Genomic DNA, 11,762 nt, shown 5'->3' with positions numbered 1-11,762 from the left:
ATATGTGTTGATTCAAGAATGAAGTATAATGTTTTGGTTCGACTGAGATAAGGGAAACTCAGTCCCTGCAATGATACAAAAATAACCAAGCCAGTCAGCAGAGTCAATTCTGTATTTAATTTCAACAGAATGGTCATACACTCACATAACTTTGAAGTACAGTACTTTTATTGCACAAAATGATACGTGACAAGTATTGTAGAATCACTTTTCTCACTATGGTAACACTTTTCTGTAAATCTGGTACCTCGCTTTGATCAAATTAATTTCAGAATGCTTTGAAAAAGGTTCAACATTACATCACACACATCTTCACTACTTCATGTCAAGTAAACATGAATTAAGGCACTATCATTTCCTCATAAAACACCAGCAGCAAACAGGACAAGGTTGTCACTTTTCATCAGTGAAGCATTTCTACAGACACCATCACACCAACCATCACCATATCATCTACTCTACCTCATCATACTCATTCTTTCCTCAGTTCATCTCATCCAGTTCCCTACTACATCCAAAACCAACAGAATTAACTGCAAACTAACTAACTAGTACTACATTACATGTCACTATTCATGGGCTGAGTGCATTTTCTGCTGGTGTATCCTGAGGTAGCTCCTCTCTGAGAACCTCTTCCCGCAGTGCGTACAGGCTAACGGCCTCTCTCCCGTGTGGACCTTCAGGTGCATCTTCAGATGGTGCTGGTGGGAGAACCTCTTCTCACACTGGGGACAGCTGTATGGTTTCTCCCCTGTGTGGACCCTCTGGTGCCTCTTCAGGCTGGAGGAGTGTGAAAAACTGGCCCTGCACAGGTGGCAGCTGAATAGTTTCTCCCCTGTGTGAACTCTCTGGTGCCTCTTCAGGCTGGACAAGTGTGAAAAACTGGCCCTGCACAGGTGGCAGCCAAACGGTTTCTCCCCCGTGTGAATCCTCTGGTGGATCTCCACCTGTTTAGAGAAACGGAAGGCTTTCCCACAGAACGAACACGGGAAGCGCTTCTCTTTGCTACCGGATCTACTGACAGCGTTACTACTACTGTCATTTGTCAATGGGCTTGTGTAGCAATTTAGTGTTGAGGCACTGGCATTGTCTGAGGTCTGGTTTAACATTAGGAGAGTGTGAGGAGGACGAAGGCCAGGGAGTGTCTGTGTTGTCGCAGGGTCCATGTTCCAGTTGATAGATCCTATAGAAGGCAGGCTGAAGGCAGCACCTGTTAGGGGGTTAACCTGAGGCGCCATCAGTCTTTCTGAATCACAACTATAGGAGCAGGACGGAGCATCGCTAGCCGATTCTGTGTCTGTTCTCATATGGACACCTTCCCGTCCCCGCAGACCAAATCCACGCTTCGCCCCTCGTCTCAGCCAGTCTGTTGTCATGGAGACTAAGTTCGGATGTTGTTTTGTGTTCGAATGTCTGTTTCTGGTTGTGGTTAACAGTGTTGTTCCCCAGCTCAGAGTTGAGGACGCTGTCCCATCCACTGTCCTCCACTATTTCGCCTCTGGTCCTGGCCTTCTCGGTGATGTTGTCCCCTGGGCCCTTGGCTGCACTGGTCTGGGAATCCAAGATGGTCGCCCAGTCTCCTCTCTTAGCCTCCAGCCAACCACCTGCAGGAAGAGGTTACAAAATATAAACTCTATATATGGAGTTTGTTTCAATGTCAAGTTCATACATTATAAGTTGTGGTTTTGTATGTAAACATAAGTTATATTGAGTTAATTTTATGAATGAAGAAAAAAACAATAGCCTGATGCATCACTATTACCATTGAAGATCTATTACTGTATGTAGGCTATATTATTTCTCTCTTACCTTGCTCCCCCATCTTTAGTCCACTCAGCAGATCAACGCTCTCTGGTTCATCTTCTATAATCTCCTCTTTGACTAGCAGCAGATCAGGCTTCCCATCCTCCATGTCTACTGACTGTAAGAGATTCAGAGTGAAAGATGTTGGATCAAGAAATCTGATATGAGCACCCTGCTATGGAGCATCTTCTGATTAGGAAATGAGGGATTACTATGAAAACATGTAAGTTGATTTGATTAATTGACACTCTTTAATGGTTTGATAATTGAAAGGGATGGTCCCAAACTTAAGACAACATTAATCAAGACCTGGGCCCGTTTCCACAAAGAGTCTCAGAGTAGAAGTGCTGATCGAGGATCAGGTCCCCACCTGTCTATATCATCAAATTCATTATGATCTAAAAGGCCAAACTGATCTTAGATCAGCACTCCTACTTTGTGGACAGGCCCTGACCTAATACCATTCAGACAGTAGTTCACAATGGGCTCACCTCAGTGAGACTGTGTGTGGTCCTGTGCTGCTCAGCTGGTTCCTCTGTGGGTTCAGGAGGAGGTGTAGTCTGGTTGTCCTCCATGACCATGGGCCCCTCAGGGTTCCCCAGACCCTCCTCACACCCGTCCTCCTTTACCAACAGCACCTCTGGACCCTCCTCCTCCTGGAAGAGAGAGGTGATACAGATTACACAGACATACACTCCCTCAGATACGTACACACTGATAATAAACACACTCAACAAGGAGGGGCCATACTTGCGAACATAAGCAACCACTTACATTTCAATGGGTCTCCCAGTACAAAATGTGTATCAGCCAATTAAAATCGTGACGGAACGCAAAATTGTAGCTGGTCCCATCAGATAACATGGCACACGTTAGCCCTATGCTAACCTCACGGATTATATCCTGGCACAAGTTCAGCACATAGTTGACGTGTTCCATCACTTGTTCATTGGTGTGTCCTTAACATACCTCAGTCAAACCGCACGTTCTGATCATCAAAAGAACTATCACTTGTATTTGACTGACTTGTCAAATTGCTCTCCCTTTTTAAATAGCCTAGATGTACATGTATTGTGTTAGTGTGTTGAAAAGGGACGTAGCCTACAGCTTGAAAATGAAGATTAAGAATTAATTTAATAAGGAGCTACCTTTTTAAGTCTTGCACACAACACACTGCTATGGCCTAATAATCATATTGCATAGGCTATATTATATGGGTGTGTACACCTAATGTATGCCTACAACGTTTTATATGTATTTTTATAATCATCTGCTTTGTCACTGGCAACTGATTTTCAAGCGAATATTCTAAAATCCGCATAAAGAAAAGATGCACATTTTCCCACCAGCAGTGTGTTTCCACCAAACTGACTTGTTGCTGATAAAAATCAGTGTGTGATGACATAGCGTACACAACATTTAATTTTTCGCTTACATTTTCATGTACCTAATAAAAATCTAAAGTTCAATGTCTTTCCAACGCTATGTTTTTCAACTCTACCAATAGTTTTGTCACAAATTGTTGCGTTAAATAGCAAATGTGCGCCCTAGCGAACAGCTGGCAGATACAGTGCGGGTAGGCTAGTCTACATGATAAGATTATTATGGATAAGAGGGAAAATATTTGTATTTGTCAAATGGCAGTCAAGCATCGATCATCATGTCACCAGAATAAGACCCTCTATTTATTGGAAAGGAGCATCAAGGTCACCACTGTGCACATTCACCACCCTGTGAAGTTCATCATAATTATTTCATCTGTAGCCTAATAAACTGCATGGTTTCCCGAGTCGTAGTGGGAGGACCACACATCATATTGTTGTGTGAATCCAAGTTTACTTCGATATGATGGTTATTATATCAATATTTGCACATAAAGGTGTTTCCACCGCCATTTCTCGCATAATACATTTTACCGACCCAAAAAGATCCCACCATGTCGAATGAACAAATTATCTGTCTGCATTTTTCCTCTACAAAAAAGCTTGATGAGAGGGGGATCGAAACCATGGTTAAAGTGCATTAGAGATTTCGAGTCAACCGCATTAGCAGTGTGTGCCACCTAGAAGAGATTATGATAATGGTAGCCTACATGACTGCTATTTGACAAATCCGTATTTTTTTTACGATGTATGATAAACATATGTTTAGATGGGTGTGTGTATGTGAAAATGTAGTCTGTAGTAGCCAGTAACCTAGTCAAGGATGCATCAATGCAATATTGGCACCCAACATTTTGTTACAGACCAACACAAGTAAACCTTGAATTTGTAGGTTTAAAATATCCATCTAGTTGCCAGGGTTGACCTATTTTAAGAAATGCTATTGGTTGGTGGATATAAAGTCTAAGGTCTTTGATAGGCTGATGAAGAATTTGTGACAGGATATAATCAGTGCTACCTGTTGAGGTTAGCATAGGGCCAATGTGTGCCATGTTATGGGACCAGCTACAATTTAGCGTTCTGTCACGTGCAAGTAAATTGATGATTTTTATTGGCTGATACGCATTTTGTGCTAGATAAGCAACCATTTAAATTTTAACGGGTTATGTTTGCACAGTGGTGGAAAAAGTACCCAATTGTCGTACTTGACTAAAAGTAAAGATACCTTAATAGAAAATGACTCAAGTAAAAGTGAGTCACCCGGTAAGATACTACTTGAGTAAAAGTATTTGGTTTTAAATATACTTAAGTATCAAAAGTAAATGTAACTGCAAAAATATACTTCAGTATCAAAAGTAAATGTAACTGCAAAAATATACTTCAGTATCAAAAGTAAAAGTACAAGTATAAATCATTTCAAATTCCTTATTTTAAGCAAACCAAATGACACAATGTTATAGTTTTTTAGTCTACAGATAACCAGGGGCACACCAACACTCAGACATAATTTACAAATGAAGCGTTTGTGTTTAGTGAGTCCACCAGATCAGAAGCAGTAGGGATGACCAGGGATGTTCTCTTGATAGTGTGTGAATTGGACAATTTTCTTGTCCTGTTAAGCATTCTAAATGTAATGAGTACTTTTGAGTGTCAGGGAAAATGTATGGATTAAAAAGTACATCATTTTCTTTAGGAATGTAGTATAGTAAAAGTAAAAGTTGTCAGAAATATAAATAGTAAAGTATAGATACCCAAATAAACTACTTAAGTAGTACTTTAAAGTATTTTTACTTAAGTACTTTACACCCCTGTGTTTGCAAGTATTGACCTTGAGTGTTTACCCATCCTCACTACGTTTGAGTCCTATACTGTAGTTACACAATGACTTCATTGTTGTTAAACCCATCATGGTGGACATAAATATGATGTTGTGGGTAAAAATAAGTCAGCTTTGATAAGTCAAAAGTCATCATCAGACAAACCTGACCAAACTATTTTGGCGTGTACAGTAGGTGTTTGTTAGTGTGTGGGTATGTGTAGATATATTTAGTGAGTGTATATTGGTTATAAAGCGCTGTCAGGTGTATGCAGAATAGGGTGAGATCAGATGTGATGTATACTAAAGAGAGTCTCAATGAAAGTCTTAGAATGAAAAGTCCAATTGTGTTTATTAAACATAAACAAGTTTTAAATAAACCATATGAAAACCACACATGCACATCTCAACTAAATATTTGCATAAACTTGATTAACTGCATTCATTTCCTCATTAAAAGTGTCTTAAGAGAAAAAAATTAAGTAGTTGAATGGAAGTAATGAAACAGGCATTTGTGAACATCATATAGCCTACACAGTACAAACACAATATGTAACAGACTTTTTAGGTTTATACACTGAGTATACAAACATTAGGAACACCTGGTCTTTCCGTGACATAGCTAGTGTTTCCATTAACTTGTCCAGTAATTTTTTTGTAGACATTTAGAACGTTAGCATAGAAAATAGATGCGAGGTTAGATTGCCTGCTAGGGTTTCCATTTCACTATCTTATGTCGATGAAAACAGCTGGACGTAATGACGTCACACCCAAAAACCTATAAATTGCGCATTCATAAATTGGCGACAGCCTGTATGCCCTCCAACATACAGTGCCTTGCAAAAGTTCTGAAAGGCCCCAGAGTCTGCAACACCACTAAGCAAGGGGCACCACCAAGCAAGCGGCACCATGAAGACCAAGGAGCTCTCCAAACAGGTCAGGGACAAAGTTGTGGAGAAGTACAGATCAGGGTTGGGATATAAAAAAATATCAGAAACTTCGAACATCCCACGGAGCACCGTTAAATCCATTATTAAAAAATGGAAAGAATATGGCACCACAACAAACCTGTCAAGAGAGGGCCGCCCACCAAAACTCACAGACCAGGCAAGGAGGGCATTAATCAGAGGCAACAAAGAGGCCAAAGATAACCCTGAAGGAGCTGCAAAGCTCCTCAGTGGAGATTGGATGATCTTTCCGTAGGACCACTTTAAGCCGTACACTCCACAGAGCTGGGCTTCACGGAAGAGTGGCTAGAAAAAAGCCATTGCTTAAAGAAAAAAAATAAGCAAACACGTTTGGTGTTCGCCAAAAGACATGTGGGAGACTCCCCAAGCATATGGAAGAAGGTACTCTGGGTCAGATGAGACTAAAATCGAGCTTTTTGGCCATCAAGGAAAACGCTATGTCTGGCGCAAACCCTACACCTCTCATCACCCCGAGAACACCATCCTCACAGTGAAGCATGGTGGTGGCAGCATCATGCTGTGGGGATGTTTTAAATCGGCAGGGACTGGGAAACTGGTCAGAATTGAAGGAATGATGGATGGCACTAAATACAGGGAAATTCTTGAGGGAAACCTGTTTTGTCTTCCAGAGATTTGAGACTGGGACGGAGGTTCACCTTCCAGCAGGACAATGACCCTAAGCATACTGCTAAAGCAACACTTGAGTGGTTTAAGGGGAAACATTTAAATGTCTTGGAATGGCCTAGTCAAAGCCCAGACCTCAATCCAATTGAGAATCTGTGGTATGACTTAAAGATTGCTTTACACCAGCGGAACCCATCCAAATTGAAGGAGCTGGAGCAGTTTTGCCTTGAAGAATGGGCAAAAATCCCAGCGGCTAGATGTGCCAAGCTTAGAGCGCCATACCCCAAGAGACTTGCAGCTGTAATTGCTGCAAAAGGTGGCTCTACAAAGTATTGACTTGGGGGGGGGTGAATAGTTATGCACGCTCAAGTTCAGTTTTTTTGTCTTATTTCTTGTTTGTTTCACACAAAAAAATATTTTGCATCTTCAAAGTGGTAGGCATGTTGTGTAAATCACATGATACAAACCCACAAAAAAACAATTTTAATTCCAGGTTGTAAGGCAACAAAATAGGAAAAATGCCAAGGGGGGTGAATACTTTCGCAAGCCATTGTATTTGTTTCATGTCTCAGGTAGCCTGCGAAAGCCAACATGGATAGAATGCAATAATTGACTAATATTTGCCATATACTCATAACTCTCATGTGCCAATGTATCGCCACGGTCCATGCCATGGTGAAACTTCCACTCCTGTAGATCTGAAATAATTGGATGGTGAAACTTGCAGCCAACCAGAAAAGCAAGGCGAAACAATTCAGGCATTCTTGAAATACAGGACAATCCTTGTCCTGCAAAGAAACATTTTTACAGTTGAAAAAATAGATTTTGCAAGACGTAGGCATTTAGAATTAATTGTAGTGGAGCTTTATAGTTACACAGTGACATCTAGTGCCCTGCATACCTTCAAAATGACTAGGCAATAATTTATTTCGAAAAAAGTTTCCATCCTAATTTGTCACAATAAAGAAAGTTTGACAGAAGAAAAATCCACCCTTGTCGAACGGATAACAATCTTGTTGATCTCTAGAAAATGTCTCCTATATCTGCCGTTTCCATTACACATGACGCAATTCTTTTTTTTGCGGCATTGCTTTTGTCGAATAAACCTGGGTCAATGGAAACCTGCCTATAGACTGGAGTGAACATGGGTCAGCATCTCTGTGGAACGCTATCGACACCTTGTAGAGTCCATGCCCTGAAGAATTGCGGCTGTTCTGAGGGCAAAAGGGGTCTTTATGATGGTGTATCCTGAGGTAGCTCCTTTCTGAGAACCTCTTCCCACAGTGCGTACCGGCGAATGGCCTCTATCCCGTGTGGACCTTCAGGTGCATCTTCAGCTGGTGCTGGGGGGAGAACCTCTTCTCACACTGGGGGCAGCTGTAGTGTTCTCCCCTGTGTGGACCCTCTGGTGCCTCTTCAAGTTGAACGAGTGGGAGAAACTGGCCTGGCACAGGTGGCAGCCAAACGGTTTCTCCCCCGTGTGGACCTTCTGGTGTCTCTTCAGGTCACTAGCCTGGGCGAAGCACATGTGACACTGGGTACAGCTGAAGGGTTTCACCCCTGTGTGGACCCTCTTGTGGATCTCCACCTTCTGGGGGGCTGCTGAAGCCTTTGTTACAGAACATGCAGAGGAACTGTTTTTCTTTACTTTTTCCTGATATTGCTCCCCCTCCCTGAGCCTGGGCTCTAGCCCTGTCGTTTAAATTCAATACCTGATTGAAAAGGATGCGGCCGTGTGAATCGGAAGGCCCCATCGACGTGGACACTGGGTTGCGATCCCTGAGTATGTGTAAAGGGGTGTGGGTCGCAACATTTGGATTTGTCTCAAAGCTTTCATTGTAATCTAAGAAATCTCTGCCTTGTGAGTGTCCGTCTCCTAGGTGACTATCTGCATTCCATGTGGGAGGAACGTCGCCCTCCACTTTCACAGTCACTTCATCTACGACCAGACCCTCTCCTTTCTTATCTAGGCACCCTTCAGAGTATACACTACTACTGTACCGGTTCCAGTCCCCTCTAGACAGATCAGTCTGTGCCTCTAAACCCAAGGGCATGTTTTCAGGGTTAATCTCTGAAGTGTAAGAACATGACAGATCATTGTCAGTCTCTAACACGTCACCTGAGTCCCGATGGGAATTAACCGTCCTCGGGTTACCGTAAAGTAAATACTCTGAGCTGGGAGCAGGAGGACAGCCCAGTCTCCCCAGCCCCAGTCTCTCTGGGTCTGATCTGTGGTCAGATACTGTGTGTAAAAGCCTTTGTGTTACAATTAAAGTCTCTGTCTCTGACTTGAGGACGGCGTTCGGTGCTCCACTGACCTCCATGATGCTGTGTGGGGTCCTGGGCTGGGGCGCTGTATTGGTGGCGAGGTCCTCCGTGGCTACAGGGGGCGCCACTCCAGACGCTGCTCCAGTCTGGATGTCTCTGTTGTGTCGTGGGTCCTCTCCTTCAGTCCTCTCCTGCTTGATCAGAGACGATCCTCCAGGACCTGCAGCCTCTGTATCTGCAGACTGACACAAGAAGAGAGGAGGTTATTATCAGTACATGAGTTGAATTGGATAACAATGTCGTAAGGAAGTCTCACAAGCTCCCATATGGCAGATAAATGAGGATGTTACATATAAGCAAGTGAATAGCTGAGGGGAGCCTTTCTGAAATAAACTGGCCACATTTGATGTACTGTAATTTTGATGTAACACTATTACACTAACCTCTATCACGATAACATGCTGGGTTGAGGTTCCACTTCCCTCATCAACAATGATTGGTTGGTCATCGCTCCATGTATTGTGTCCCGCTGGCTTCACAAAGCTCCTGTGGCCTCCAGTGAGATGTCCTTCACCTGAGAGAGTGATTGGGGGAAAAGAGGTGGTTAGGTTAGGTACTGTCAATACTCAATGCTATATTGTACATTATTGATAGTATTGACACTGTCTATAAGGTAACACTTCTCATAACTTCTTGAAAGATAGGTAGCTAAGTCGTAATCAGGGGAATTATTGCATACTATCCAAACATGCGCTGAGGGGAACGGGGCAAAATGTACCTCTTGCCATTCCTCTGTATCGGTCGATGATCTTGTCAGTACTGGGACGACTGGCGAGGACGCGCTCTCGGATTGTCTTCTCTGCGCGCTCCCGTGCCACCTTCAATTCCAGTAGCTGTAGTTTCCTTCGCAATGCCCTGTTTTCATTTTGGCTTTGAGACATTTCTAAACGAAACACTGCATAGTCGTCGTCTACGAGTTTACAGATCTCTGCAACTGCTGTATTCGCTAGAACCTCCATAATGGAGGCCATTTGAGTGTGAAAACCCATAGCCATTGTTGTTAGCTAGCTAACGTTAGAAGCTAACTAGCGTTACCTAAATAACGTAACATCTATCAACCAAGTCCTGTCTTCAACGCGAATTAAAGACAGCCGGGGAGTAAGTATTTGATGCTGTGCAGTTAAATTAGTCACATTTTGAGTTCCATGGTGTTAATAAATGTCTAAATAACAATAATAAAAACGCTATCGTGAAAATTGTTCTTGGTCACTGTTTACTTCCCTTCCACATTGACGAGAAATGATTTCATTGGCGGGCGTCTTGGGGCGTGATTAAATGAAAAAAGAGTGCGGGCTGCTCTGTAAACTACGGTAATGCTAATTGATTATACATTAGACTAATTCCACCACAGAAATATACATAAATAGAAATCAACAACAAATCATGACCTTTTATGGGCAGTCTCTTTGATGCTCAGAGAAGACTTGTTTGAAAGAACAGTGTGTTAGCTAGAATATAACAATTACATAGTGACTTTATTCCATCTAGGCCTATGTCACCACAGTAACGTAAATATTCAACTGCCGAGGTTTATTGTCTCTCTAAAAACAGGTATTTACAATCCTGTTTCAAATTACAAGTTAACAATGGGTTAATTACCCTCTTAAACAGACATTAAAATGTTGTACACTCTGACCCAGTTTATAGAGACCAGGCATTCTGGAATATCAAGTACAGGTGCACTTTAGTTCATGTTTAACATTTCAACCCAGTCATCACAAGACCTGAAGCCTTCATGCCATTTAATGTAAACAGCTTGAGGTCAAGGACTGTTTGTAAAGATCCCATACCAAAGATGATAGATAAGCTTTTGAGTGCTGGGGTTTTTCATAACAGAACAGTTACGATGTACCCCAGCGATTTTTGAACTTTTCCTGTTGAAAAACTATGTCCCAAGTATAAATAAAGTACACACACACTAAAGGGTAAAACATATGTTTTGAGCAAAATAGTGTTTTTTAGACACAACTGCTCAATAGTTGGCCTGATGGTAAAATGTGATGTCATTAGCCTCCCCCTTGCTTGAGAAACAATAGAGGAGCAATAGAGAACAAAAGAGGAAAGGCCACTTATTGAGATGACTTTTGTTAAGTAAATCAGGTGTTAACTGAGGTGGAAAGGAGACTAGAGGAGGACTTTAAGAGGGACTTGATTTGAGCATGTTTTGGTCAGTTGTTGCATTGATGAACACAGTGACATGGTGACGTACATCAGTATAAATACAGCCAACTTTAAGTGTTTGACTTGTGTGGCTGAGTAAGTTAATTATTGAGTGGCAATGTTTGCTACAGCCATGTGTATGGGATTATCAAATCAAATATTATTTGTCACATGCGCCGAATACAAAAGGTTTTGGTAGACCTTATAGTGAAATGCTTACTTACAAGCCCTTAACCAACAATGCAGTTTTAAGAAAGAGTACCAAAAAAAAATCACAAAAAAATACAATATAAAATAATATGAAATAAAAGTAACAAATAATTAAAGAGCAGCAGTAAAAATAACAATAGCGAGGCTATATACATGGGGTACTGGTACCGAGTCAATGTGCGGGGGCACCGGTTAGTCGAGGTAATTGGGGTAATATGTGCATGTAGGTAGAGTTATTAAAGTGACTATGCATAGATAATAAACAGAGAGTAGCAGCAGCGTAAAAGAGGGGTGTGAGGGGGCAATGCAAATAGTCTGGGTAGCCATTTTATTAGATGTTCAGGAGTCTTATGGCTTGGGGGTAGAAGCTGTTTAGAAGCCTCTTGGACCTAGACTTGGCGCTCCGGTACCGCTTGCCGTGCGGTAGCAGAGAGAACAGTCTATGACTAGGGTGGCTGGAGTCTTTGACCA

At 42.1% G+C, this 11,762-nt stretch overlaps 1 pseudogene; it reads right to left on the bottom strand.

Moving 5' to 3' along the window:
• Window positions 1-252: 252 nt before the first annotated feature.
• LOC123481028 lies at window positions 253-10,143 on the bottom strand (annotated as a pseudogene).
• Between the last annotated feature and the right edge of the window lie 1,619 nt (window positions 10,144-11,762).

The sequence above is a fragment of the Coregonus clupeaformis genome, unplaced genomic scaffold, assembly GCF_020615455.1.
Source record: "Coregonus clupeaformis isolate EN_2021a unplaced genomic scaffold, ASM2061545v1 scaf0710, whole genome shotgun sequence".
In the NCBI taxonomy this organism is placed as follows: domain Eukaryota; kingdom Metazoa; phylum Chordata; class Actinopteri; order Salmoniformes; family Salmonidae; genus Coregonus; species Coregonus clupeaformis.
This window is presented reverse-complemented; position numbering and strand designations above follow the sequence as displayed.